Below are 8,437 nucleotides of genomic sequence, written 5' to 3' on the forward strand. Positions count from 1 at the left end.
TTAAAACTAAAGCGTAATTTGGTAATTTAATAATATAATGATTCCAATTTTTTTCCACAGCATTATACGTATATACACGTAGAGCAAAGCACAAAAATAAATCGTCAATGCTTAGTTAGGAACCAATTATGTACAAATCACGTAAGTAGAAGAGAAGCATTTCTATAGGAGATAGGAAATTATGCGTTTCAAGGCAATCAGTTGTGTAATACCCCCTAGGGTTCCTTTCTACCATAAACAACCCACGTGTAGGACATACTAAATTATGATTATAGACATAGAATAAGGAATATTACTGCGTATAAAACGGTAACTCCCCGCTCCGCACCAATTCGCATCGGGTGCTGACTTCACCCCCTCTGCGTCTTAAGTGGCTGTCTACCGCGTTGGAGTAAGGGGCTCGCACTGTTTGTCTCGCTTGCACTAACGTATATGGCAGAACTAAGTACCCACACTTCACCGAAGTTTCTGTTAGATCAACGTGGTAGATGGTGAATCGTATCGCAATTAATGTTGTTCAAGCCAACTGTGTTAGTGAAAACTGCTATTTACCGTAGTAAACAGCATTTTCCATTTGACAGTGCTAAGGCTTTAAAAAACTTGATTGCACTGTGCACTGGTACAAAATACAGTCAAGGTAAGTTACAGCTACGCTAAAAGTAGTGCCTAGTTGATTAATAAATGAACATTTTAAGTTTGTGAAAACGACTCTTTAAACAAGGGGGTTAAAATGGCCACATCGAAGCAATTCATCTAAGAAAGCAATATTTCTATTTGACATTTGTTTGCATTGTGCACTTACTTTTATATGCGCAAATGTCAAATTGCAATATTGCTTTCTCAGATGAATTGCTTCCATTTAAACACCCAAGTTATGCTTTCATTAAATTCGGTATTCCTTTGGGCATGAATGAAACATAGTAATAATGGAGTTACTTTGAAGGCCACGGTCTTGTAAACACAAATATTGTTGTTTGTAAGAAAGTAGCTTCAATACACTTGTTTTACCTACATGTTGCTGGATAAAGCGGGTTTCAGGACAAATGAGTTTTATCTACACTTTTCTTTTGGTAACCTTGGAATCACACTATCGTCTCCAGTGATTTGATATTCCATTCCGTTCATATCGTTGAAACGTCAACGTTTAATGACATATCAATCAATGTTTGGCAATATCATTAATGTAGGCGGTGTTCTCAGGTTCGAAATTATTTACCTAATCAATATGGCAAATTGTACGATTCAACGATTATATACGTACTTAATATCAATCAAATTTAAATATAATCGACATATAGCGCCACAACCGGTGGATAATGTTAAAAAAAATACGATATGGTGACTTCATGATATGGCCAAACTTGTTGCTCATATGTCATACCGTTAAACGTTTTGTGTTCATTGATCTGGTCAACCACATCATGATGTGGCCAACGACTGATATTCTATTTCATGAAATATGACCATTTCAAGAAATGATCGAGCACATTCATAATGAAATGGTCAACTCTAAGATACCACATTATATTCAAAGTACATCTAGGTTTTTATCTAACACAGACCTAATAACAACACAAAAAGTGCCGTCTTTATGTGAAGGTTAATTTTTATAATGTTTAATATGTATTTTAGGTTAAGGTATATATTTCTGTGGGTATTTGTGACCTCATATAAAGAAATATTATAACTCAGTTTTTATAAAATAAAATCTGTTTTACTATTAACACGGTTATAAGTTTCCTTTGTATGTAAATAAATAAACATTTTTATTTATTCATTTTATTTTAGTTTATTTGGAAAACAAACAATTGAGTTTTATAACTGATTTAAATAAGTACATTAAGTAGCTTAACAACAAAACAGTTTCCACAGTTTCGTAAGTATCGAAAAAAAAACAATTTCAAAATAATTATATAATAATAATTATTAATTATAAATTAAAATATTATTTTAACATTATTTATATTGGAATGAACTAATTTATTCCGGGAAATACTAATTTATCCCAAATTCCATTAATTCAGTAACATAGGTACGTAGGTGGCTGAGAAGCTCCATTACCGCGGTATTATTAGACTGTATTACAAATGTCTCCATTACGTTGCAGTAAAATTATTCAATATTGTTATATTATGCATTACGATATATGTTTGATTACATTTCCTTTCCACACGTGTTCCGGAAGAAAAATAAAAACTTACGTTTTCAGGCTAGGCACTCATCCTACTCGGAATCACACCCCGGAGACTTCATAAATAAGGCGATTCTTTTCAGTTTTCAATCGTACGGGCATCAGACCTACCTAACACACACAGATATGCGTGTACGATAACGTCAATGTGTAGTGTCTGTGTAAAACGAGGTGTTAGGCGATTCTCACACTGCCCCGCATGATGCAGCGTAGCGCGTGGATGCGTGTTCTTCCGTTGCTTGTAAGTATTGTAGCGGACCCAACTAATTGGCCACCTAGTTCCGCTCACATGCAACAGATGGCGCCACATTCAATAATGCAGTCTTCAAGCGGTCGTGAAACGCGGTATCGAAGTTTACACAGCAAGACGCATAATATATACAACTTCCAACACAACGCTGTTGGATCGTCGATCCCTAGTCACACTACCAACTTGTGGCTAGCGGGGTACTATGCTCAGTGCGGTACCCCGAAAACTTCCTTTGGCGGCAGCACACCTCGTTTCACACAGACACTACACATTGACATTATCGTATACGCATATCTGTGTGTGTGACGTCTGACGCCCATATGATTGAAAACTACACAATGAACGGGGGGGGGGGGGGGGGTGAGGTAACCCTAGCTCGGCCGCTGGTGGGGAGCGGAGAGTTACCGTTCTATACGTAGTATTGTTGCTTTTTCTATGCTGGAATGTCAAAGGAGAACATGATCGTATTCTCATAATTGATGATTTCTTTTTCAAATCAATTCCAAAATTTTGCGATAGTAAATTCCACTTGATATCAAACTCGGATTTATGAACTGAATTATCTCCCTCAGTATTTACGGTGTCACTTGTCGGGTTCTTTTTATACAAAAATAATAAATTTAATTTTGAACCAAAAAGCATCATTACATAAATATACCTAAGCAATTCACTTTAAAACCTTTTATCAGAATTGGTTTCTAGTGGTCTTCAACCTTTAACAGTTAATTAACATGGATTAAGAACTAAATAAAAAAAACATGCACGCGACATAATAAATGACCAGACGCCATTTTTAATTGCATAATTCATTACCTCATTAATTATATTACATTCATGTCATAATTACATTAAAAACGTTAGGGAATGATTTTTATATTTTCTTTGTTATTATTTTATCTGAGTTATTATTACGATACTACTGTTTGCGTGAAACGGAAAGTATAACGAAAAAAAGATTAACGTAACGTTTCCAGACCAAGATGCAAACGATTATGACAGTCAAGTTTTTAAATGTGACTTATTTTTTATTTACCGCATATTTTTGGCAATGGCGTTAACTACTTGGCCGGGCAAATGGGAAGCGCTGAGAGCGTATTTGTACCGGATGAAAGCCCTCAATGCTCCCCATTTGTACGGCCACGTAGTAAATGGCATATGCGGAAAATCTACAACAAGTAAAAAAAAAATGTCGATTGTCATAATCACTCGTCCCACTTTAAAAAAAAGAAATGTTCTAAAACTTAGAATAATAATAAATATAACTTCAGGATGCGTCAGCTTTTTCATACATACAATACATAACATAACCTAAATGGCATATTTGGGTGAATATCAAAATGTGCCAAGTTTGGTGGCGAACTGTCATAATATAATTTTTTCGTGAAAAATTGGGGTAATTGGGAAAATTGGGAATTGAAAAATTCCTTTTTAATGTCATAACCGAAGATCCTTTCCATGTCGGAACCCAATTTTTCACGAAAAAATAATATGAAATTTCGCCGCCAAACTTTAAATTTGAGATTCACCCATTTACGTCCCGCTGCTGGGCACATATCTCCTCTCAATAAACAGGAAGGGGTATGGAGCATACTCCACCTTGCTGCTCTATTGCGGGTTGCTTAAAAACATATGTTTCATTATACATGAAATTATGTTCTTGATCGATTTAATCATTTTCGACACATTAAAAAGGACAATTCACATAATTACACGAATTTCCTTCAAAAAAAAAACATTTTATTTTAAAAAAAGAATAAGTCTGCTTCTCGTACTAATAATAACGCCACTTCACACAATTCCCCTCTTACGTAAAATCGAGGGTTAAATTAAGCGAATAAATCGTTTTCCTCACAAAATGTGGGTAAAATAAATCTTATACAAAAAGTAAATGACTAAAATAAAAGAATAATTAAGACAATTTTTATTTTCAAGAAATCGATCGACTGAAAAATTACAAAAGTATTTTTATTATTAGTGACATCGTAACGAATAATACGGGGGATGATTCAGACCATGATTCTGAGTTAATATCAAGTGGAATTTTCCGTCACAAAATTCATATATATTTTTTTAATTATTTTCAATTCTTTACTTTTGCAATGGAAAATTAAATAAGTGAATACATTATTTTGCAGTAGAAGGCTTGCCTCTCACTGTGGAGGAAAACATCGTGAGGAAACCACATTCCCGAGAAAGACATTTTCGGAGGTATATGACCTAACCTGTATTGGGCTGGTTTTCCCTTCGCGGGTTGGAAGGTCAGACAGGCAGTAAAAACCCTTTTCTTTAAAAAACCGGACTTGTCAAATCTTTAGTAAGCGGACCTTGTGAAAAAAGGGATAAAGTTAGGAAGATGAAGTGAAGACGTTATTTACCGGATTCTACAAGGAAGAAAAAGACAAGACCAAAGACCAGGCTGTATCGACTAAGTTTCCTTTGCCTGCCCGAATGGGCAAATCAAAAAAAAAGGAAACCGATTTAGGGCCCCATCTCACTAGGCAACCACGGTGGGGCCACCAACAAAACGTATGCTGTTGTATAATAATAATAAAATAGTTTAAGTAGGTGTATGTTACATTAACATTAATGACCTCCGTAGTCCAGTGGTTGAGCGAAGGGCTCACGATCCGGAGGGTTCGAATCCCGGCGGGGACATATCACAAAAATCACTTTGTGAACCTTAGTTTGGTTAAGACATTACAGGCTGATCACCTGATTGTCCGAAAGTAAGACGACCCGTGCTTCGGAAGGCACGTTAATCTGTTGGTCCTGGTTACTACTTGGTGATGTAAGTACATAGTCGTTACATGAGTCTGGAGCCTTTGGCAGCTCAATAGTAACCCTGACACCAGGGTTGATGAGGTTGGTAATCCATCTCACAACCCACACGATAGAAGAAATTTTACATTAATTGCAGGTCGTGTGACCATAGTGTCACAGTGAGATATGGCCCTTAGAAGCCCGGCTGAAACCTCCCGTGGTTCATGTGAAATTTCCCTTTACCTCAGCCCTTTTCAGAAAGGAAAAAAAAGGATCCATTGACTCACCGAATCTGGTAGTTTCCTTGGTCAAAGATAAATAATAATAATAAAAAAGTTTATTTAGGTAAAACCTACGACACACATAATACATTTACAACATTAAAATATACACACATTAATCTTTAGTTGGAAAACATAAAGGTATAAAACAAAGATCGGTTATGAAATTCTGATTACTAAATAAAGACAAATCTAAAAGTGACAAAAAACGCTTTCTTTTTTCTATTTAACTTATTTATTAATTTTAATTAAGAAAATTGTAATAATAAGTGCGACATTTTTTCACAATTTTATGACGTCACATGTAGTTTTTTCAAACAAATTCCATAGTAATTTCGTGTTTTGTCGTTTCATCATCATCAGCCCATTAACGGCACGGGCCTTCCCTACGGATGGATAGGGAGATCGGGCCTTAGACCATCACGCGGGCCCAGTGCGGATTGATGGTTATTAACTACTGCAAATGCAGCCGGGACCAACGGCTTAACGTGCCTTCCGAAGCACGGAGGAGCTCGAGATGAAAACTTTTTTTTTGTGGTCTCCCATCCTAATATACCAGCCTTTGCGAAAGTTGCTTAACTTCAACAATCGCAGACCGAGCGCGTTTACCGCTGCGCCACCGAGCTCCTCCATTTTGTCGTTTAGTAAAGACTAACTGATTTGACTAGTTGGAAACAACCCTATTGTACGAGAACCTTAAAAACGGAATGGAAGTCTGGTAACCCTATTTGTCAATAGTTGACATATCGGGAAAAGTTTTTATCTGACAGCTGTCAAATTAGTCAAGTTACATATTGAATGGAATGTAAAAAAGTTAACAACGGAAAATAATGAATAATTCGTTAATAAAATACAAAAACTTTTCACTTGTGACATTGTGATATTGTTGTCATAATAAAAACGCGGATATAATTGAAAATTAAAATTGCTAACGGCCACACTTTCATTTACCTTGTTTTTGTTACGATATACGATGGAAATACTTCGAGAAACACAAGTGTGATTTTATATACGTACTGTTACCGTTTTAGTGCCAAAAATCCGCGTAGTAACTCAAAAGTGCTGATTTATTGCAAGCTTCGGAAAACCAACTACGTTGAAACCAAGAACTATGCACTTATACATGTTTGCAACTATCAGCACCTTTCTTTTTCACGCGACAAACATACGTACAGAGTTACAAGGTCACAGTATATAGTACTGTGCAGTGAAGCTTCTTCGATCAAACATAAGGAATTTATTCACACACATAAAGAGACATAAACAGCCGAGATACGTCCTACTGCTAAGCACACGCCTTCACTTCAATCAGCCGGAAGGGATATGGAGCACAAAAAGAAACAGAAAAACGGACAAACACTCACGCATGGAATAAAATTCTAATCAAACGTGGTTCGCAGCAAATGCAAGAAAATTGCCTTGAATTTAAGAATTAAAATATGACAGACTTGAAATTGGTACAATTTGTGTTGTGTACAATAAAATATATTTTGTTTTGTTTGTATTGTATTGTAATTTCATTTTAAAACATAATCCTATCTCGATCGCAATTTATAATTGTTATACCGCATTTCAAATATTATAATTTCCATTGAAGTACACGATCATAAATCGTCACAAAAACTCCACAACGATGTAAACCGTTTAATAAATCAAAATATTTATCTTTTCAAATCAAAATCAAATCAAATATACTTTATTGCACAGAACTAAAAATTCAACAATCAGACAAAACACATGAATACAGTACAATTTGGGCGGCCTTATTGCTCTAGAGCAATTTCTTCCAGGCAACCAACAAAAGGAAACAAACATCTTTTGTGTGTAACCTATTCGTAAACTGTTATAAATACAATGTGATCACTTTATCGAATTATACAACATTTTCAGATATCTCCACGCTACATTTTACCACACCCCGGACATTTCTACGTAACACCTTGTTTACACAGCCACGACACATTGACGCTAACGTACACGCGCATCTGCGTGTGTGACGTCTGACGCCTTACGATTACACTATGTTTGAGGGGGAGTGAGATAAACCTAGGTCATCCGTTGGTGGGGAGCGGAGAGTTGCCATTCTATACGTAGTTCAAATTCAAATTCAAAAATATCTTTATTCAATGGGTAACATAGTTACACTTTGAATCGTCAATTTTTACATAACGAACGTCTCATCCGCCTAAAAATAATGCAGCTTCTCACAACATGTATAGCCGGGGAAAAGAAGCTGCAAGAAAAACCTCGGCACAGGGCCCTAGACGTTCTTTTAAAAAAATAAACATAAAATATTGGTATACAATTGAGTAATTTAGCTGCCTAATATCAGTTCTCAGACAGTTCATCCCATGCATTCATATCTTCTAAATACTTACTAACTTTATAATAACCTAGATATAAAGAATAAAGTATTATTCCTTATTCTATGTTTGTACTTAAATCCAAGGCGGAGGCTGTGGTTCTCAAAATTCGGATGCCCCGCACGTCACGCGCCTCACGCCTCGCAACGCCATGTTCATGTTTATGTTCACGTTCATGGCGAGGCATGTGCTTAGCACGTATTATAACAAACACATAGCCGGGCGTACGGGCACATGCCTCGCTTGCCTGTTTATTGTCGTTTGCAAATTTCCATTTACACGGTCGATGATTTCCCTCGTTCAGCGCTTATCGCTATCGGCTCACACGGGTCGACTAATTCTTTCAAATATAATCATATCAGACGAACGCCCTGAGCCGAGGTTCACGCTCAACTGGGTACCGCCAAGCATATTTTCTTAAATTTTGTACCGAATGAGACTCCTAAGCGCTTTCCATTTGTCAGTTAGGTATCGTCGTTTGCGGCAAATCTAGTTACGTCGAAAAAAAAGCTAATTATTTACAGTTTTCCACATGTAATGTTACGGATATCCAACCCGGGCAAGTAGTTAATGCCATCTGCGCCAAATATAC

The sequence above is a fragment of the Pectinophora gossypiella genome, chromosome 22, assembly GCF_024362695.1.
Source record: "Pectinophora gossypiella chromosome 22, ilPecGoss1.1, whole genome shotgun sequence".
Lineage (NCBI taxonomy): Eukaryota > Metazoa > Arthropoda > Insecta > Lepidoptera > Gelechiidae > Pectinophora > Pectinophora gossypiella.